The sequence below is a fragment of the Phaenicophaeus curvirostris genome, chromosome 7 (genome assembly GCF_032191515.1).
Source record: "Phaenicophaeus curvirostris isolate KB17595 chromosome 7, BPBGC_Pcur_1.0, whole genome shotgun sequence".
In the NCBI taxonomy this organism is placed as follows: Eukaryota; Metazoa; Chordata; class Aves; order Cuculiformes; family Cuculidae; genus Phaenicophaeus; species Phaenicophaeus curvirostris.
Genome location: NC_091398.1, coordinates 5,853,006 through 5,875,497, shown reverse-complemented (window position 1 = coordinate 5,875,497; position 22,492 = coordinate 5,853,006). Strand labels below are relative to the sequence as shown.

General features: G+C 44.8%; 1 long non-coding RNA gene across 2 annotated transcripts in view; it reads left to right on the top strand.

Annotated features, from left to right (window-relative positions):
• The window catches only part of LOC138722933 (uncharacterized), a 45,890-nt gene extending 39,652 nt beyond the window's left edge, over window positions 1–6,238 (top strand). The window contains exons 6-7 of one of the 2 annotated variants that reach the window (XR_011337774.1): window positions 188–382; window positions 5,986–6,238. This is a non-coding gene — a long non-coding RNA (uncharacterized lncRNA). The remainder of the gene's footprint in view (window positions 1–187; window positions 383–5,985) is intronic. The other variant, XR_011337775.1, reaches the window with a different exon arrangement.
• Window positions 6,239–22,492: the final 16,254 nt, after the last annotated feature.

Below are 22,492 nucleotides of genomic sequence, written 5' to 3'. Positions count from 1 at the left end.
AAGCTCAAAGCATTTGGTGTGTTAGGTCAGAGTACAGAACAATAGCACCATAAATCAGTTCGGGGGTGGGAGAGAGCTAACCCAAAACAAACCCTGTGTGAGTTTTATTCAGCTCTGTTGTTGCTGAAGGGAGTTCACAACAGGGTAGAAATAACACAGTTTTTGCCTCTTTCTCTCCCCTCACCAGCATCATGGGCCATGGCTCCTACTTTTGGGGCGCAAAGGGTCCTCACCTGGCACTGACCTTTCCCTCTCTGTGGTGCTTGTCCCACCTTGGAGAAGCCACTGGGAAATACCAAGGGATCCTGGTTGTCTGCTGTGGCCCAGACTAGCATTTAGCTGACAACTTCCCATGAAATTCACTTGGACTCCACCGAATGAGGTAGGTCAGCTGCTGAAAGGCCCAAATAACCCATAATTCCTTTTGTCTGTGAGCCTTTAATGTACCCTTGGCTTATGGCTTGTGCAGGAGGCTACAGTGACCCATAGCATGCAAGCATGGGAACATGAAAGGGTCATTAGGCAATGGAACGGTCTGCCCAGGGAGGTGGTTGACTCGCCTTCCCTGGAGGTGTTTAAGGTGCGGGTGGATGAGGTACTGAGGGGCACGGTTTAGAGATTGGTGGGAATGGTTGGACTCGATGATCCTGTGGATCTCTTCCAAACTGGTGATTCTATGATTCTATGATTCTATGAGCCAGCAGTGGCCCAGGTGACCAAGAAGGCCAATGGCATCTTGGCTTGGATCAGAAATGGCATGACCAGCAGGTCCAGGGAGGTTATTCTCCCTCTGTACTTGGCACTGGTGAGACCGCTCCTCGAATCCTGTGTTCAGTTCTGGGCCCCTCACCACAAGAAGGATGTTGAGGCTCTGGAGCGAGTCCAGAGAAGAGCAACAAAGCTGGTGAGGGGGCTGGAGAATAGGCCTTATGAGGAACGGCTGAGAGAGCTGGGGGTGTTTAGGCTGGAGAAGAGGAGGCTGAGGGGAGACCTCATTGCTCTCTACAACTACCTGAAAGGAGGTTGTGGAGAGGAGGGTGCTGGCCTCTTCTCCCAAGTGACGGGGGACAGGACAAGAGGGAATGGCCTCAAGCTCCACCAGGGGAGGTTTAGGCTGGACATTAGGAAAAAATTTTTGACGGAAAGGGTCATTGGGCACTGGAACAGGCTGCCCAGGGAGGTGGTTGAGTTGCCTTTCCTGGAGGTGTTTAAGGGACAGGTGGATGAGGAGCTGATTGACATGGTTTAGTGTTTGATGGGAATGGTTGGACTCGATGATCCAGTGGGTCTTTTCCAACCTGGTGATTCTATGATTCTATGTGTGCACGTATGTCTGTGTGTGTTTGGAGGAAGAAGGTGAAGGATCTTCTCAGCCTCTAACAGCACAATGAAGAATGTTAGGTTTTGGTTTATTAATGCAAGAAAAAAGGAAGAAATTAAAAAAAAAAACAACACAACCTCCCAAAGCCCAAGTGTGACATAAGGAGCCTCAAGGCAACTTTCATCATGTTTTTAATGTGGTTTCCTTCATCTCCTGGGCTCGCCTGTTTGCTGGAGCAGATTGTATTTAGATGATGCATTTACCAGATCAACAGGAGGATGGTTCACCCATCAGGTCCCCCACCCCGTAACTGAACCTAACAACAACAATAGCAAAAAGATCCAATTTGTTATTTAAAAACACGTCTCAGTGTCATTTTGTCCTCATGCTAATTCCAAAAAAAAAGCATTTGTCCTCATTACTCATCTCTGGAGGGACTGGAGACGAGCACTGGTTTGATGCCTAAAAGATGTCCCAAGCTCTCGGGAGCGTGAAATTTCAATTTCAGCTTCAGAGGATTGCATGTCATTCCCTAAAAGAAAAGAAAAATTTCTCCTCATGCTGCAAGTGTTGATGTTTTCCAGGTCAGGTTTTTGTCTGAAAAATAAATACAGCAGAGCAATCTTTCCCAGCATTACCTGGGGCTGCCTTGTTCCTGTGGTTGGTGTGTGCAGCATCCATCCCAGATCTTGGCAGCCACCACCAAGCTCTCCCTGCAAAAGGCAACCGTGGACACGCATGCAGATTATTTTCTCTTTTCCCCTCATTAAGAAACAGTGACGAATTTGCAAACCATTTCCCATTCAAATTGGGAAACAGTGATTAAGAAACACTAAGAAACAGTGATAAATTTGCAAAGCAGTCCCATTCAAACTGGGCGTTTTATGTTGTGTACCTCATCAGAGAGGGAATCCAGGAGCAGTGGCTACGGCCTTACCGATAGACTGTTGTCCAAATTTCATTAAACCTTTTATAATCCTTATAAAGTTGTGGACCAACAAGTTTTGAACCATTGTGTCCTACGGAATAAAAATGTCTGGGATTTCTCTTTCAGAGGGCTCAGTGCCGGCTACAAAGCAGTTTTGGAACATTACCTTGATTTCGTAGATGGGAAAACTAGTTACAGAGATGGGGAATGGAGAGCACAAGGAAGAGTAGTCTGAAGGCAAGACCAAGCTGTTCCCAGCACTGATGCTGGAAAACATTGTGGAGTAAATCACAGCCCAGAGGAGTGAAATGCAGGTTCCCCGTGACCCAAGATGGAATTCCCTTGCCATTGAATCCCAGTAGGGACTGTATGTGTAGGTGCAGTGCTTTTTGCCCATCACAAGATGTCAAGTAGAAAACGAATGACCTGGCCAAAGGTGCAGCAGAGTTTTCCTGTGTCTGTGGTCCAGGTGTTGCGTTTCTAGTTCATGCTGGCTAGAGATTCTACGGGTCATCTCCAAAGGGTGATGGTTTTCAAACCCAAGATTTAATTTTCATCAGATGGAGCTGGGATGAAGCAGGAAACTATGTGTCTGCAGAAAGTGAAGGGAAAAACTTGCCATGGCTATTTCTTTTTTTTTTATTTATTAATGTACAAAGGCTATGACGAAACTTAAATGGGTTGATCTGGGCAAACTGCAAGATATGAGGAGAATTTTTTGCTAGACTTTCAAAGGTACTGTGAGTCAGTGGCTCTCCTCAGCCTGGCAGATAAAACCTCAGAGGAGGTTGGGGTGGGGTGTACATTCAGAAGGCCAGACAAGAGTGCGTAAGAGCAACCTACCTCATTTTGATGAGACAGTCCAGATGTTTATTTCCCTGTGCTTATTAACAGAGAGAATATTATTCAAGTATGAGTAGGAAGAGGAGGAAATGGGGATAGTTAGGTCTTATTTGGGAAGTTACACAGTATGGGACAGTTCTGGCTTTGTAAGATCTCAAGAACAGGTGTTTGTCCTGCTTTGAGCCCAGCTGTGCTTTGCAAAGTCAGTGGTTTGGCTGAAGCTCACGAACAAATTACTTCACCTAAGCTAATGTTTAGTCCAAGATCTCTTCATCCTAGCTTGCTCACCTCTTAGCCCTGCAGCCGGAAAGATTTGCCTTCACTTTTTGAAGTAAGAAGCTCAAGATAAGCCGATGAGTACAAGTATTTTCTTTACTGTATATGTGGCAATTTGTAAGTTTGGTGTCACCCAATTCTCTTTGTCCCAAGGGTGCTTCAAGCTCATCTACTTCATCTGCCTCCTGGGGAACTGTCGTGCACCTCCTGCTCCACCACATTCCCCATTCCCTTGCTTTGCTAGGGAGGTCTCTTCCTTGCAGCCATCATCTTGGCTCACCCTGTGCTGCTCTGTTCCACAGCAGCTGGCCCCCCTCAGGCACCACAGCCCCACTCCACAGTGTCTTTCACTGTTGGATGCTCCTGATAAGTACAAGCTAGTGATCGCTTAAGTTCCTTTCTGCTCAATGCAAACTGCAATAAGCAATTGATGAAAAAAATTGCAGGGAAATACAGGATGTCCCAAAAGTCATCTTAGAAGATGATTTTGGAAGGGGAATAAAGGAAATGTCCAGAGAGAGGGAAACAGGTGTCCATATGCCTGAGCACACATGAGCAGTCACCAAGCCAGGAAAATGCACTGCCAGCTTGCAGTACAATTGGAAGTCTCTTGGATTAGAAGCAAAGATTTGCTCCATAACCCCTAAAAAAAAGACATACTCAAGAGTGCCAGAAACCCCAAGGAAAGCTCTGAATCTCCAGTAATGACGACAGTAGTGAGCGTGTATCATTTCAAGGCAATGCAGGGACCTTCAAAATGAATGGTTGGACTTGATGATCCAGTGGATCTCTTCCAACCTGGTTATTCTATGATTCTATGAGGAGCGCACAGCCCCAGTGATGTCTGAAATGATGAACACAGTGTCAGGCACTGTAGACCTGCCTGCTGCTGAGACAAAAGTGTTGGAATTTCCAGGCACATTTGTCCCACGTAAAGGTAATCGTCTGCAATAAATAAAACAGCGTTGTTATTTTTTAAATAGAAAGCAGGTTATGATGTATGAGGCGCCAACTGTCACTGCAGTTGTGGCCCAAGTGTTGGAAATGCCATTATGGAAGTGCTCGTAAAAGTCTGGTGAGGTTGGAAAACTCTACCTGCTGTTGCTATCTGCCTTCAAAGTCCCCTCCTTTTGCACATTAAACCTGTTCTGCTATAAAACATAACAAGAAATACCTCGATGACTGAATAGGAAATCTTGAATGCAGCAGAGCTAGATGTGTGCAGTCCCAGTCTGCTGTAGTTGCTCACAGGAGCTGAACCAGCAGCTTCTAAAGGTGGATAAACTGCAAACTCCAGATACAGACCTGAGGAAGTGATGTCACTGCAAATGTTGACATGAAGCAGAGAAACCAGTGAGCAAATCCTTGTGCTTTTGTCTCTGGAGAAAGTTTCAGCAGCCCACTCTGTTCTCCCACCCTTGGCATCTCTCCGAGTGCTGTGAGCCAAAATCCAGTCCCTGATTCTCCTCCTCCCGAGTGTGCTCTGCACCATGACATTGTCTGGAGGCATCACAGGGCTGTGCAGAGGTAGACTGAGCTCTCCTGTCAGACTGAGCAAGCAAGAAGTCATTGCCTGGTCCTCACCTTGCACATCTCTGCACGGTGACACATAAATCCCGCTCCCTTCTGCAAGCAGCTTTTTGTTGCCAGGCCAGATGGCACAAAAAGATCCTTCATAATTGTCAGTACACCTTGGTCTGAAGCTTCTGTTATGAATTTTGGAGGATCTAAATGTTAACCCGGTGCCGCCAGCAAAGACAGTGACTGTCACATTAGCAGGCACAGTTTTATGGGTCCACTCATGGAAATAACACAGTAGGCAATGTGTTCCTGTGCATTTTTCAGGCTGCTTTAAATCATGCTTCTAGAGACAAATTATGCTTGAAGTTGCAAATTATAAGCCCAGCTTTCAGAGGGTTTTGTTTTGTTTCTAAGTGCAGGTCTAGCATCTTGACTTTCCAACTGGCTATTGCCTATAATTGAGTGAGTGCCTTTTGTACCTCATCAGCCAATCTGAGCCTTGAAAACATGCAATTCAAATGTCTGATTAAGGCCCTCATGGCTGAATTCTGGGCTCTCAGTTCAAACATAGAATACTGTCTATAAAACTTTTTATATCATCTACAGTAATATTAGAATCATATTCCCTTGACCATCTTTAGAAAAACAGTTCTTGACACACTACTGGGATAAAAGAGGGAGAACACATGGTATCAGTAAAAACTAAGTTAACATACCATTCCAAGCAATAACATTACACTATATAGTGTAGCAACAAGCCAAGAAGTAATAATTATTGGGAGTAAGTGGAATCAAGGATTGCCCCCAGTGTTGCGTTATGCTCCTTTCAGTGCAAGAACCTCAGGCACAGAGTATATAATAACCAGTCCCTCTGTCAGTATAAAAAAGGTTGATACAACCTTATTTAAAATCTCTCTTTTCCCTGTGAAACAGAGCAGAGCAATGATTTGTGCCAGAACTGCTGAGCGGTTTTGAATGTGTCCATGAAGTCAAGACTAGCAGGTCCTCTGCATAGTGCTTTCTTGTGATGGCAGTTCTGTTTGGCTGGCTGAAGTCCTCACTTCAGGCTCTGTTCCCTCTTCCTTGTGCATACCAGGGACTTGTCCTGCTCTTCTGCTGGCTTCTTTCACCAGGACCAGCCTGGAGCATGAGGTAAGTATCATCATGCCCTTCAAGGAGGGATACCGCTCTCTGCTGAAGTTCAGGGTGGATTAAATCATCAGAGAATACACTCTGAAGATGTCGCCTTGGACTTCAGGTGGGAATCAGGAGTGTTTTACTCTCTCCTGGCATGCAGCAGTGAGCAGGTAGGCATCTGTGTTGACCCCATCCCATCACTATCAGCCCAGTTCCCCCAGTTCCTCCCTCATTCTTTGGCCCCAGCTGGGAGGGCTTCAACTGGCCACCCTGCAGACCAACAGGCCCCTCAGTGAGCCCCCAGAGCTGGGGATAGGCAGCCCTGCCCCACCACTGCAGGATGATTCAAGCAGCAACCCCCCCATTGCTGCTACTCCCCACCATGAGTCACGATTTCCCCAAAGACTCCAAGTTGTGAAAGTGGATGATCCTATTGTCTGTTCCCCAGCACAACCTCCCTCTGGGAGGCAAAGTTGGGGGGGAGCTTGTGCCTCACCCCTGCTCTCCAGAGCCAAGGAATACCCCAAAACACATTCTTCTTCCATAATCATGATGGATATCAGAGGTTTATTCTCCACTCTCACCTGCCTGCATCTGTCCTTGCTCTAATTTACCTGGTTTTAAGTTCTGATGACGTTTCCTCCCCCTTGAAAAGCAGCAGGGTTGGGTGGCAGGTGGCTGAAGGAGACCAACACGCACACTAGGAATGCAGGGTCGGTTTTTGCAGGGTACAGCTTCAACCACTTGGCAAAACCCCTTCCTCCTCCCCCACCTCCTCACCATCATCCCTCTTCTGATTTGAGCAATGAAAAACAACTTCCTGTCAATAAACATTGAACAAAAGTTTGGACGTGTCTTCAAAGTGATGAGTTATGTCGAAAATATGTTTCAGAGCACTTTGAATGTTCCTGTAAACTAGAGGGAAATTATTATTCATGGCGCTTTGGCATTCAAGGAGAGTTTATAAATAACCGCCACAGGTCTGCATGAGTTAGTTTTGCCATGAGACAAAATGCAAGGGGACATGGAGAGAAAGAGAGGAATAAAAGAAGAGAAAGGCCTAAAAGAAAAAAAAAATCAGATCCAAAATCTGGGCGAATAGCATGAATTTTAGTTGTTTAAAAGTAGCTGGTGAATGTGGAATCATCCCCATGCCAGGCATGAGCTGGGGCAGGGCATGCAGGCAGGGGCTGCACTGCCATTGCTGCATGGGACATGGAAGAAAACATACGGTTCCCATTGGTTTCCAAAAGTGAAAACATGTGCTGGAATCCCAGCCAGACATGCTTCTTGTTATTTTAATGAGAAATTCCATAATTAGTGGCAAAAAAAAAAAATAAAAAGAAGCTACGCTGCAAGTGAAAGAAAACCCCTCTTTCTCCTCTCCAGCACATGATAGACGCATCAAAAAGACTTGGTGTTTTTACAAACATACATTACTTGACAGGCTATGATGTTCCTTAATCTGTTTGGTTGAGGGAATTAAAAAGAAACATTACAAAAAAAGAAACCAAATAAAAATGACAGATTTTTTTAGTTAAACAGTCCTTGTCTTAAATGGGCAATGCGCTCCCCACCTGTAATTCATTTGTCAGCAGTTAAAGATCATTACAACATTAACAGCCAATCTGAAAGCAGAAGAGCTGGGCTTTGTACGGCTATAAACTACAGGACATCAAACTGTACTTTATGGAGTAGAGGCCAGTCAGAAGTGACCTCTTCTAAACTTTTACAATTCTCCGCATTCTTCTGATTATAGTAAAGATTTACTTGAACTTTGATATATATATGTATTAAAAAAGAGTGTTTTATTAAAAACATTTCATTCTGGTTCCTTAGTGAAAACGGAGAGAAAAGAAATACAGCAAGACGTCTTAAGCTGGTAGATTTTATTCACCTTGCAAAGTGGCCATGGATGGATTTGCTTGGATTCATGTTCAGAAATAAACACGTAGTATTGCATTACATCCCGTTTACACGCTTTGTTCTCCAAACGTGTTTGACATCTAATTGCACAACTCCTTGGCTAGCTGGTGTAACATGGAAAGTCCTCGTAAGGGATTTGCTAAAAAGCTGCTTTTTAGAGCAGGAAAGGTGCTTCAGCAGCTGAGTGGTGACGCGTGCTGTCTCTCACCTACTCCCTGTTTGCAGTTTCCCTATAGCATCCCTTGGTGCTCTTTGGGATGGCGTTCAGGAATTCTTGTCTTCTGTTCTCAGAAAATCCTCTGAAAATCTAATTTATCATTTCCCTACATTTCAGCTTGCTGCAAAAAACATGGGGCTAATAACCGTGCACCTTTTTCCAGGCAGTGTCAGAGCAAGTATGGGAAAGATATTAAAGTGGTGCTGCAAACAGAGCTGTGCAGTCAAGAAAAAGGAAAGCACTTTAGATCTTTCTCTTTTCAGGACCCTCATGTGTTGCTGTTGTGCCTGGCTCGGGGCAGATGGCTGCAGTTCAACACTCAGCCATGAAGCAGAGAGAATGGCCAAATGCTCTGTAAGTCCTGCCTCACCTACTGGGCATCAATACTCCCCAAAGGTGGTGGGGTGTTCTACCAACAAAAATCAGATTTTTACGAACTAGCACACAGATCTGGGATGCATTTATACACACACACCATTTTTTTTTTTTTTTTTCAGAAATACAAGTACAAGAAAAGGGACAGGAAGGTCAGTGTTTTGGTGAATCCAGCACAGGAAGGACATGGATCTGTTAGACCAAATCCAGAGGAGGCCACAAAGATGATCTGAAGGCTGGAGTATCTCCCATTCAAAGACAGGCTGAAAGAGCTGGATTTGTTCAGCCTGGAGAAGAGAAGGCTCTGGGAAGACCTTAAAGCATCCTTCCAGTACTGAAAGGGGCTACAGGAAAGCTGAGGAGGGGCTCTTTGTCAGGGAGTGTAGGGATAGGATGAGGGGGAATGGTTTTAAGCTGAAAGATGAGAGATTAAGATAAGATATTAGAAAGAAATTTGTTTCTGTGAAGGTGGTGAGGCACTGGAACAGATTGCCCAGAAAAGTCATGGATGAACAATTCCTGGAAGTGTTCAAAGCAACTTGATCCAGTGGGATGTGTCCCTGCCCATGACTGGGGGGACAGGAGCTGGATGATCTTCAATGTCCCTTCCAACTCAAACCGTTCTATGATTCTATGATTTGTAATAGGTATGTTGTGTCATCTCAGAGAACGATCATCACGCTGTTGTCTTCAGTGGATTTGGGGAAACACCCTCTGAGCAGAGAGCTTGACTTAGGGACAGATGCAAGAAGCACCTGAGCCACAGTTACTGGGAAACACTGATCGAGCAATGGGCTTTTGGGAGTCAGTGCACAGTGGAGAAGTGCTGATGAAAAAGATTTTTTCAAGGAAACTTGCCGCTTTCACAGATTTGCTCTTTCCCTTGGGGAAGAAATGTGATTGGGATGAAAACTTTCAATGTTCTTCTTCTTGTATTTTTTATTTTATTTTGAAGGGTGAGGAAGAGGAACCTGAAATGAAACACTTCATTTTGGTCAGCCTGACCTGATTGTGGAATACTTCATTCTTTTGACTGGACTGGTTTCAAATCACTTCGGCACGCATTCCCCTCAGGGAAAGTGCAGCTCTGGCTCATTTTCTTTATAGTGGCTTTACTCTTGGGAGGACCTCAGTGCTCAGGAGGCAAAGAGCAACTTCTGTGCTGGTAAGTCCATGGGAATAGTGTTAATGTAGGGGCACGGTTGCATGATCTAAAGAAGAGCATCCAATCATTGCAAGATAAAAAAGTCCCATCTAGCCTGGATTTCCTCTCAAGATAGTTATCGAGGGTACATGAGGGAGTATGATAAAGAGAGAAACTATATTCTCCCAGGTCTCTCTGCTGCCAGGCATCAGCAAGGTAGAGGTCATGCATTCTGTCCGTAAGGCATGCAAGGAAATTAGGTTTAATAATGTAGTGACTTGAAAATAAGCATTCTGCAGTCACTTCTGTTCCTGTTCTGATCTCCAGCATCCCAAACCACCTACATGCCACATCAGTTCTGACATTTCTAAATAACAGAATAATTTCTTTTCTGGATGGTTGTCCTGCAGCCTTATTTGGAATTTCAAAGCACGGTGCAGACACTGAAATGTCAGACATTTCCCAGCAACAGAAGTTCAGAGTACTATTTCCCTCTGGTTAATGTCTGGGCATGACACTTTGTGGCTGAGATAGGAAAGACAAAGAAAAGCTGGAATGGACCAACAGTTGCTGATGTTTTGGTGCTGAAGAATTCAGTGATCTCTACTTTGAATAGCTGGATATTTTTCACTTTGTTGGCCAGCTCCTTCTCTATTTCTTTAGTTGCTTTCTTTAAAATCGTTCTGTTTTCCTCGGTAAAATTTAAAACACAGACCAAATGGAGCAGTTTGTCTTTCTTCTGTTCACATTTCTTTAAAAATAACGTGTGTTTTGAAATGGAAATGTCTCATCCTGAAAGTGCTGAAACCCAACATATTTTCACAAGCACTAATCTCCTGTCTTTTTACAGTCCATATAGCTGAGAGGATGCTATAAATGTTGCTGGTGAAAGCAAAACGCATTATGTTTTATCGAAATAAAGAAGCAAAAGAGGGAGTCGTGGGCTTCTATTAGTGTAAGTGAATAGGCCAGACTGGGGAACATCACCTTGTTTTGTCCAAGATCCCTGGTCACTTACACAGATTCTACAAAGTGCAGTACATTTCATAGACTCATAAACTCATAGACTTATAGACTCATAGACTCATAGACTCATAGAATCATAGAATCATAGAATCATAGAATAGTTAGGTCTGGAAGGAACCTTGAAAGATCATTTAGTTCCACCCCCCTGCCATGGGCAGGGACATCCCACTAGATCATGCTGCCCAAGGCTCCATCCAAACTGGACTTGAACACCTCCAGGGATGGGGCAGCCACAACATTCCTTGGCAACCTGTTCCAGTGCCTCATCACTCTCATGGTGAAGGAATTCTTCCTTATATCAAGCCTAAATCTGCCCCTTTCCAGTTTATACCCATTCCCCCTCTTCCTACCACCACAAGCCTTTATGAGATACAACAAAAAAGATGGTTTCTCTACCAAAGGATCTAAGATATGGATGAGAGGAAAAGGCCTCAAGTTGTGCCAGGGGAAGTTTAGACTGGATATTAGGAAAAATATTCTTCACCAAAAGGGAACAGGATGCCCAGCAAAGCAGTGGAGTCACCATCGCTGGAGGTACTGAAAAGCCATGAAGATGTGGTACTTAGGGATGTGGTTTAGTAGTGGAGTTGGCAGTGCAGGGTTTACAGTTGGACTCAATGACCCTAAAGGTCTTTTCCAACCTAAACAATCTTGTGATTTTACAAAGCTTCAGTATTGCCAGCATAGGTGTCAAAGAGGTAGCTCGAGACATGCTGTTCCATGAATGTCAATTAACTTGGTAGAAGAAATGGCAGTACACGTTCTTGGTCTACCTTCTGCATTATCTCAGAGCAAGCATTGCTTTCCCACAGCAGGTATCTCCTCTAGATATACATGGACTTTCAAATGAAGCCCCCAAAAGGCATAGTACACCTGGTTTCAACATTTGTTCTGAACCTCGTTGTTGAACCTTGGCAAATCTTTCTGCAAACCTGGTCCAAGTGTAGAGTAACCTCTGAGAGGAAAGATTTATTGCTTTGGACCAAAACCAGGCATCATGTCATTGTTTTGGAGTCCCCAATCTTCCTGCGCTTTGGGCTGGAGTTGCTGTGGGGTTTGGTATTGCAGACCCAGAGGATCCTTCAGGGTGGAACAGAACTCCAGATAACATCTGCTATAGGTTCCCCACCAAAGGCTCAGGTACAATTCCTCTAGAGGTACAGGCTAGAGTCTCCCTCTTTCCTACTGAGACTCTGTTTTTTTCACAAGCTTTATTCTTTCCTCTCTCTTTTAATGTTCTTACCAGTCATGCAACAAATAAGTTCTAAAGTCCTGAGGTTTTTAAATGTTTACTGTAAGCTGGATTGAAGCCTTGAGGACTATGATGCGTATAAAAGACCAGAGGAAACAAGGAATAACAAGTTACGTTGCCATAACAAAGGATGATCCAATACCTTGCGCTCTAAAAATAGTTTCTCCCTATTAACCTCTCCATGGTATCTGCTCAAGGATTGCTGCTATTCATTTTTAAGCATCATCAAGCAGAAGGAAGGAAAAATTAATTTATGCTACAGAGAGAAGAGTTTTGTCCTGAATGCCAGCTGGAGGGGTGAGCACAGGTTGAGAAGCTGGGACAAGGATTGGAAGGATGGTTTTGTAGTTAAATATCTGGGCTGAGATTCAGAAAGGTTCAGTTCTGTCCTTGGCTTTGCCCCTTGCTCCTCACATTTTCACCGAAACCAATGACAGTTCTCAAGCTGTTGTGCTGTGTCCCTATTCCACATCTGGAATTTTGTTGGCTTCTTTTTTCCCTTCTGGCACAACATGCAAAGTTGGTAAGGAAGTGAAGATCTAAATGGATGAAAAGTTCAATTTTGGAAAAGGACTGACTGCATCTGGACCTCTCCAGGGATGCCCTGACCAAGAGTTTGTTGGCCCTGAGTGTCCACAAGAAATAGCATAAAGTGGCTGACAAGGTACGAATAGTCCTTCCCTGGAATAATGATGTCTGCAGGCTACAGAGCTCTTGAGAAGCTGCTTTGGAAGATGCCACATCTCAATCTCACTTCTTTAGAACACACACAGAGCTCAGGAGATTTGTGTTTTAATGGAGAGGCCTCCCTTCCTCCTTCTCTTATGAATATACTGATTAGATGGCTTGCTACTCCATTTTCTTCCAACTAACAATTTTCTTTCCTCTCTATTTTCACTGTAAATACACAGAAAATTGGCAAAAGTGCTGCTAGCATCATATAATCACTGTCAATAATAGTGTGCTCTTGAAACCCCATCTCAATTTGCAAAGCTACCTAGGCGAACCTTGAAGCTTAAAAAGGGGAGTTTTAGATGAGATCTTCAGAAGAAATGTTTTCCTGTGAGGGTGATGAGGTACTGGCCCAGGGTGTCCAGAGAAGTCCTGGCTGCCCAGTCACTGGAGGTGTTGAAGGCCAGGTTGGATGAGGCTTTCAGCAACCTCATCCAGTGGGAGGTGTCCCTGCCCATGGCAGGGGAGTTGGAACTGGATGGTCTTTGAGTTCTCTTCCAACCCAAACCATTCTATGATTCTACAATTCAATGACTGAACCAGCAAAAGGGTTGTCTGCTGGGTCCCCAAGTAGTGACCAGAGCATCCCCTTCCATACTAGAGTGCATAGAGCAGCTCTGGGGTATCTGCACTTATTTTGGATGAAGCTGCTGAAGATTCCATCAGTTCCTGTCTGAAGGTCACAACATAGTGTAGCAACCTCTAAACCTCCAGAAAATACAGTTTATTTGGAGCACAGAAGGGCCTCTGGATCTGTAATCGCTATAAACTCAAAGAATTTTTTTAGCAATAAGCTGGAAAGTCTCATGAATTTTGCCTGCTAGTTTGAACTTTTGAGGTATCCCAGTGTCTGCCTCTGTGAATACTAGAAATGTTGTTCCTGTGAAGACTGGGGCTCTTTCCCAACCATAAAAGACAGAGGTTATTTTTAGTGGAGCATGAATTTACCAGGGTCATGAGGAAATGGAGATAGATTGCAATTATTGGTTAAACAATTCTTACAGGAAAATTGAAGATGAACCCTACCTACTCTTATTTTGTAGGTCTGTATACCTCTGGTCTCCTTAGCTGTGAGCGCTTGGATCTAGTGTCCCTGTGTGCAGAGCTAGTGGGAATTACCTTGTTCATAAAATTTACTGTGAGCTGGCCTGTGAGCGAGGACCATCAAAAAGGTTGAAGCATCACCAGCCTGCACTGCTTGTCTGTCCCGTTCCTCTCTCTGGGAAGGACTCCCTAACCTCTCTGACCTAATTCCAAGAGACACTGTGCTCAGCTGATGGGGGCTAAATAGATTCATGGAAAAGAATACTCTGTTATTGATGTTTCTGCTCATCTGTGTGCTTTGTATAGCATTTTAAATGGATGTAGTCTTATCACAGCTGCAATTTCTGCTTTTTCCTTAAAATGAAAGCTCTGTTTTGTGTTTTGTGTTAAACTGCATATGGATTCCTTTCTCTGTTGAAGTAAAGGGAGACAATAAATTTCAAATGGCAGAGTACAGGTTGGAGATCAAACAGGGAAACTCCCTGATCTGTTCACTTAGGCAGGACCTTGAAAGCTGCTCCTGGAACACTCTGCAGCTCTGTTGACTCCCAGCAGTAGATATTTGAGCATGTGCACGCAATCATTGTCACACCACGAAGAGCCAGGAGGTCACCTGAGAGGCAAAAGGGGACTGCAGTCTGGCTACAGCTGCTGAAATCCACATCCCCTCAGACACTGGCATGAAGTTGGCAGGACCTGTGCCACAGTCTCACTTCTGCTCCAGCAGGAAGGGCTGCTCAGGTAGGACTGCAGGCAGCTGGCAGATGTTAGAGGCACATCCACAACACCCCAGGCTTTGGTTCTGAAGTAAGAGCTTGCTAAAACTTGCAAGGTCTGCCAGGAAATAGCTGCCTCCATCCTTTCTCTGTTTATTAAGCTCTTTTCCTAGGCATCTCCTCTATAATGATGGGAATCTGCTTTTGGACCACTGTTATGCATTTCTTCTGCATGGAGTGTATATTAGCATAGATGGGAATTGGGCTGCTTTGAGCTTCCTTTAGTGAAAATAAAACCCATGCCACTGAGTAATATTGACCTGTAGCAGACTCATGTCGAATTTCCTTGTTTGGAGACAACAGGGCACACCTAAACAGGGCAATGGGGTTTGCTTTGCATGCTTTGAGATGGGCAGTCCAGGCAGGCAATGCTGACCTCTGGTACAACCCAGAGCACCAGAGGGTTACCTAGTTTATGTTCAAAAACTACCACATCACTTCCCTGGTGGTTTTACTCTGTTGGCTGCGACTTTTCTTGTTGAAGGGTTCTATTGTGTGGAACCACATCCACATCTCTCTAGCAATGATGCAGACACGTCTCAAAGACAGTTTGGCTGACACGTCTGCCCTCCCCCTTGCTAGGAACCCCACGGGTCTACAGCAAAGCAAATTGGACAGCAGAAATCTCCACCACGTCAACGTGAACTTCAGATAGACAAACCATGTCTGTGTCTATCCACAGCTCTTTGCACAACTCCTGGCTTCCACTTTTGAAAAAAAGAACAGTTTGTGTTTTTCAGTGACACCAGAAAACCCTCAATGTGCCAGTGACTGGAAGTGAGTCCTCCAGGACCAATATGCTCCCTGGATTCCACTCTCCCCAAATATCACCTGATACATGGACACAAAGAGAGGTCTGTGGTAGAAGTGATGAACACATTGCCGCAGGCTTCTCCCGCTTATCTTCAAGACCAAGTTTTCATCCAATGTGTCCAGTGCTGGGGCATGGAATAATGATTGCTTGGGAAAAGTGGGCAATTGTTGGCTGAAGAAAAGAAAAACATCTTTCAGATATTTTATAATCCAAAAAACATGGTTCCCAAATGTGCCTTTTCCAAGCACATTAGTGCTACAGCCATTAATAATCATAAACTCAAAGAAAAAAAATCAGCTGGAAAAGAGTTGAAAGGGAAACCTATTAAATTTTTTTAAAAATCCATTTCCCAAAAATATATACAGTTTCGTTTCCAATTTTTTGTTGGTTTTTGAGTTATTTTTTGCTGAACTAAAACTTCCAGTGACCTAATAGTCCTTTTAAAAGACAGCTGCACAGAATAAAAATGGGCCATTTTGTTCTTCTTGCATTGTTCCTAACAGCAGGACCCATTCTTCCTTCTCCTGATTGAAAGTTTCCCAGAGTGTCTAGACATGTTGACACCACCACCGAGGAGCTCAAAGATACCAGGGATCACCCAAGGAGCTGTAAAGGCCACTTATCTGCTCTTCTCTTCACTCCAGAGCCTGGGACTTGGGTGAAAATCAGGTTTATGAGCATTGAGATCACTAAAAATAAGTTTGAGTTGTTAATTTTTAGGTTTTGCTGGAGTTTTATTTCCCCCCTCCTTTTTTTTTTTAGTAGTAGTAGGAAGCTGAGATTCCCACAGTGTAACAGTGTTTTCTGAGCAGGGCTTTAGATGGCAGCACCAAATGTTCCGAGCCTGGTCACCACATATCAGAAGTTCACAAGGCAAATTGGCTCATATTTCCCCAGCTCCTCACCTCTCCATCTTGTGAACCCAAGCCAAGCCTGAGATGGCTTTGCCTGCCCCCCAGGAGGGCTCCAGATGCACATACCTGGCCCAATGCTCCACATATTCCCGACTTTCACCCTGCATGTGATGTTTCACAGCAGCTTCTACCATTTCATGCTACTTCTGCTCCTACCTTGCGGCGCTCGCTAGCAGCCACTCCCCAGTAAGAGGCGCAGCATCGCGATTGCTGACCTTGGTGTGTCTCCAGTCGGGACGAACTGATGGTCCGGTTCCTCCCTTCATGCCAAATGAATGTTAGCGTATCCGTCCCTCAGCTCATAGCTCATCTCCAGTCACACCCTTGGATCCCACTGATCCTGTGTGCTAGGGGCAGGAATCATCTTGCCGGCAATTCAGAGAGCCCTTTAGACAATAGGAGTGCTACTCAAATAATAAATAGCAGTACTAATAATAGCCCTTATCCTTGCATCCCCCTGCAAACCACTCACTCTAATTCACTAGGACTTGGCCAGGGCCTTGTAATCAGTCAGTTATAATCTATTTCAGTCCTGTGTAGAGGGATCTGGCTGGGTTTCCCGGGCTTGGGCTGCTAACATGACTCATTCCCAGCTGATCATTTAGTGGCTTCAGCCAGGTGCTTCTGGGACTCTGTGTCCTCAGTCCTGCTGCTTTCCATAATGAATTGATGCTTCAGGGCCAGGAAGCAGAAAGGAAAGGGTGGTGAGGAGCACACCCAGCAGGATGCTCCTCAGTTGAGAAATAAGCCTCTGTCAGGGCTTGAGAGGATATTCTGGAAGTAAGGATGAGAAAGAGGGGCTGAAAGTCTCTAAACTGGGTTTTCGTGGTGCTGAGAGAAACGTGGAGTCACAAAAACTTTGGGGACATTTCTTGTGCAAGAGCTAGAGGAAGGATGAGGTTGTGCAACGCCATCCGTGGCAGGGACTAGATGATGGGGTTGGCTGTAGCCAGGCTGCAGCATGGGAAGGTCTCAGATCCCCTCTTTTTCCCACCATGTAGCAGTGAACAGCTGGGTGCAAGCAATAGTGTCTATGTGGGTATGGAGGGGAAATAGCATATAGAGGCTGAGCCGGTTTATGTAAACCACTTTCTCCATTAAAAAATAGAGCTGGAACATGGCCAAACTCTTGGAGGGATGGAGGTGGAAGAGGTGTCTTCCTGCATACCTGCCCTGGCAGTGTGAACCACTCAGCTTAATGCCCTGTGCAGACTTCTTGGGGGGAGAGAGTGGACAAAGCCCTAGAGGTGATCCCTGACAGAGTGAGATACGTCCAGGACCAAGGACTTGTAGCAGCATCCGTGAGGCCAGTGCACATACAAATTTCTCCTGCCAGAGGCAGCATTAACATCTGTAGGCTCGTCTCCAGCACAGAGATGCTGCGAGTGCTGGCTCTTGTCGAGCTGTGATCACCCGGGCTTGGAAGAGCAGATCTGTGATCATAAAGTGGGGGGAAGAAAACGCGAGATCTGGGGCCAGAGGTGGGGGGAGTGGCTATGGTTCATGGCTCCAGCCCAGAACCCTCCATCCTAGGGGAGCGTGGAGGCAGGGAGGGGTATTCTCCTTCCTGTCCAAAGCACTCTGCACACCACGATGGGATTCCAGCCCCACCGGTGTCCAAGTGAGCTGTGCTTTCCAATGCAGCCTGGAGCAGAGGAGCAGAGGGCTTTGAAATGCAGTCCAGTGGGGACTTCAGCCCCACACCAGGCTCCAGAAGTATTGCAAAGCCAGGTACTCAGGCATGCTTTCCAAGCCCTGTGGTAATCCCCACCTCACGAAGGACCATATGGCGCTTTAGTTTGATATAGCAGCAGATTTTTCCAAGAGCTTCACTCTTGGCCATGGGAGAGGAGTCCGGGATAGTCCTTTCAACTGTAGCTGTCTCATCAGTGGTGGGGTAGAGAGGCACCATTGCACAGAGGATGGAAAATGGGGAAAACTTCCCTGGCACCTCTCCAAACTCAGGTCCTCTCATGTTTTTGCACACGAAATAAATGCTGCAGGTTAAAAATGCCATCTGAGAAAAAAAGGCAAGGAGAATAGAGGACAAGCACTATCCAAAAAGCCGGTGCTCATGTTGGTCTGTAAAAGACGAAGGTGAAGTGAAGCTGAAGGTGAAACAAGACCATAGTGCAGAGCTCCAGGCAGGGAGAGAAAGGAAATGTGGTCCTAATTACTTGATAACTATCCCACATTTCACAAGTCGTTTTAGTGGCCCAAATGGATTGCTTTCAAGCTCAGAGCTAATGCTAGAGTGATAGGGATAGAGTTCCCTCACAGAGGGACATATGGTGCCAGAAAGCCCACTCTGAGAAGAATATTATTATCTAAAATGACGTTAATACATCCTGTTATTCCCTTGCGCCGTATCATGTGCAGGGAAGGGACCACACTGTTAAAATGTCAGCATTCAGGCAGCGTTTCAGTGTGGACTGAGCACAGTAGCTGATGCCGAGGAGTCAGTCCAGCAGCCCTTGAAGCAATCCCTGTTTCCCCAGGAAAATCCTGACCCTTCACAGGAGTTGGATGCTCCATCAGAGGGCACGACCCAGAGCTACCCACCTGTGCTTGGCTTCCAGGTGAACTGGAGAAGGGATGGGTCATACTGGATGTTGGTTAGCCATCAGCAAGTGGTTTGTTCCAGGGTTTCTCCCCCTGTTGTAACACCTCCGCGCTCAGCTACGCTGCTTCACAGGTGATGTCAACTTTCTAGGCACTGGAAGATTATTGCTGTGTTGCCATAGCTTCTGGGCATCTCACAATAATTGGAAACAAGCTATGGAAAGCTCAATAAACGGCGGCTGCTGAAGCTCACTGAATGCCTTTAAAAAAACGTAATATTTTTCCTTCCCCTTTCCCTTATGTTTTATTGGACTTTCAGCGGGGAGGTGAGAAATCGGGTAGATGTTATCCAAGCTTTGCCCACCTAATGAGTGTCTCTGCTCTGATCATGTGGCTTGGCTGCTAACGAAATCAGAACAGGGAAAGAAAACACCAGATTTGGGCTTTCCTTTGCTAATTATGGAAAAGAAAACCCAAAACCAAACCAAATGAAAAATCCCCCTGGGATATGGGAAACCGATTAAAGGTATGATGATTTTTATTGCTCAGATACCTGGCCTGCACTGCCGAAAAACTTGGGGGGCTTCGAACAGGACCCCAAAGTACTTGCTCCCTCTCATTGCTTTAGTTTCTCGTGAGCAAATTCATGCCTGGTGCAATAAGGCTGACAGCGGCGGGGTTGCAGCGGAGAAGGATTTGGCCCCTGGAAGGCTCCAGGCCAGATGTTGCTCTTTCAGTGCAATAACTGGAAGAACAAGTCTCGTTACCAGTTGGAAGCTTGTTCAATAAAGTCAATGGCTCTGTTCTCTGCTCTAATGTGAGTACCTAACATACTGTTGATATAGATGACCTCATATCCCCCTCCTCACTCCCCCCTTCTGCTTTTCTAATATATCTCCTCAGCCTGGGTTGGCTTGTATCTCCTGGTGCCGTTTGTACTGAAGTCAAGTGGCAGTATGAATGTGGATGACCTCATGGATGTCAAGAGTGAGCTTTGCTAACACACTTGCCTTGGTAGCACAAACCAGCATGTGCTGAATCCATTTCCTTTCCCAAGCAGCAGGCTTGCACACTTCACTTTTAGAGGTTTGTACTTCATTTACAAGCCTAAAAGCTGACATGAAAGGAGATGCACCAATTTTGCTTTGCTTCATTTTCCCTGCTTATAAATGGAAGCTGATATTTTCAGTCCCAACCTGCCTAAACACAGAGAATGTTATAACAGTGCATGTGTTGCTGCTATGAACAGGCAGCGTCACTGCTCCATGCTGTTTCTTGGCTCTTCTCGTTTCCAACCACTGCTCGCTGTAATGATTATCAGTGGTAAGTTTCAAACGTGTTGGGATCCAGTTAACAGGGAGTTTGCCTGGCCCATGCTGAGAGAGTTTGTTGTTTCAGTTGGATCTCTTCACCAGTTCCTGAGATCTGATTGTTGACGCCCGGTGGCAGAGGGATGGAGGTAGCTCTTGACTACAGAATAACATCTTAATTTAGGAGTGGAAAGTGTTCCTTGCAGCATTACCCTGGGATATATGGTGCTCACAGGGCCACAGATAACACAGTTTATGTTCAACAACAGTCCATCTTGAACTGCGTCATCTCTTATGGTTGGACTCAATGATCCAGTGGGTCTTTTCCAACCTAGTGATTCTGTGATTCTGTGACCTCAGTTTTGCCCTACAGCTGTGCCAAAGTGGTAGCCCTGCTCCCAAACCTCACTGCAACAGCTTTTCCACCCAAGGCAGAAGTACATGTATTGCATCTAATGAAAGAAAGAAACACAACGTATCTGAAACATCTCAATTCAGCCCTCTCATGGTTCCAAGGGAGCTCCTGTCTCTAGACATGGTGATGATGGATATGAGATGTGGTGGATACGAGATGTCTCACATGTTACGACTGGCCTTCCAGAGCTTCAAGTCAAGTCCATCTCTCTTGCTCATGAGTTTCATCAAGAAATCGGCAGAATCAAAGAGAAAGCTCAGAAAGCTCTTCTGGTGGCCAAATATGGACTCCCAAGTTGAGGGCTATAAAATTGCGTATTACTTGCCAGATGTACTGACAAAATACATGATCATATTGAATCAAACTTCTTTCTGGACTCCATGTAGGAGAGGGATCGCTTCTGAGGAGAAATATTAGTTTCAAAGGTATCCAAATGAAACAAAATCTCTACCTGAAAAGTTTGGAGCCAAAGTCCCATGGATAAGTTTGAATCAGGTTCGCTTTTGAAAACCTACTCTCAAATTCCCAAGCAAGAGAAGGAAAGATCTGGGATTCATTTGCCATAGATTTCTTGCAGAACTACTGAGCAACTTGACATGCAGCAAACCAGATGTCCCCTGCAGAGTGCATGTGCAGAGGACGCAAGCCAAATTAAATTGAGCTGTTCTCCAAAAGTCCAACCATGACGGAAAAGGTACCACAAGATGCAACTCAACAGGATATTCAACTTGCAGGCTGATAAAAGCAAACAGTGTACAGCTGTGTGCTTTACTCCTAACTATATAGTCTGACTCTTTACTGAGAGTTTATAAATGCTAATATGTGAAAAAGTTTAAAGATTAACTTCAGACTCATAGATTTACAGGAGGCAGTGATAGAAATGGTTACTGGGTCTCAGAGAAGACTGCTCAGGAACAGCCTTCCTACCTATTCTCTGAGAATTGCTGGTGTTTTTGAGAACAAGAAAGTAAACAAAGAAGTAAACAAATCATTTTTATGTGGAGTCAAAGTCAAATCAAATCAAAATTAGACCTTAAACATCAGCTGAAATGTGCAGGGGGAAAAATCCCATTTCAGACAAATTATGATGCTTCATTTAATTGATTCCTTTTCTTCCTTTCTTTACCAACTTCCACCCGCATGTAAAAAAATGTCATTATCTCAGGTTCTAAAGAAACCTGGAATAATTCTTTTTCAAACTAAAAATGGAACAGCTCAGCAATTTGGAAATAGTAAATAACAGGCATCCAGAACCTCATTTTAAAAATCTATTATGGAAAATAGTTTCATTTTTAACAAATCAGTTTGCAACAAGCAAACAGTGTTTCCTGGAGGGAAAAAAAAATATATCTCCAACACTCAATACATAACCTGTTTTCCTGCTAATCTGATGTGAAACCCCTGCTCTATCAGCTGTTTGTTGGTCTCCGATGGGCAATGATCCTATAGGTGTTTGAGAGGATGCCTTGCCTTGCAGTGCTCAGATCCAGTCCCACAGAAAACTTCCAACACTATATACCTAATTCAAACAGGTCCAGGAATTTTTTGCATCTAGTTCCAGAGCTGCATTGCTCCTTTGATCTTGTCCAGATTAGTGTGATGGCTCTTCCACCCATTTCTAATACTGGTGGAAAGCAGTAGACTGGGACTGCTTTAACCCCTTTTTGATACCAGTTCTCCGCTGTAAATTTCTGACTCGTGCTCCCCTTCACAGTTCTTTTTTTTTTTTTGTAGTTTACTTAATTTAGGCATGTTTCCCACTAAAGCACCTGAGAAGTCACTGGCAGGTAGATTGACTGTTTAGGAGTATTAATTTTTTTTAAAGCCTTATCAAATATATCCTTGATCTCTCTGCCATCTACCCTGGTTGGCCACAAGTGTCCGGTTCAGCTCATGTCTGGTGACACTGGTGGCAGAGAAGGGCAGCTCTCACATGGCAGATTGGCCAACATAACCAGA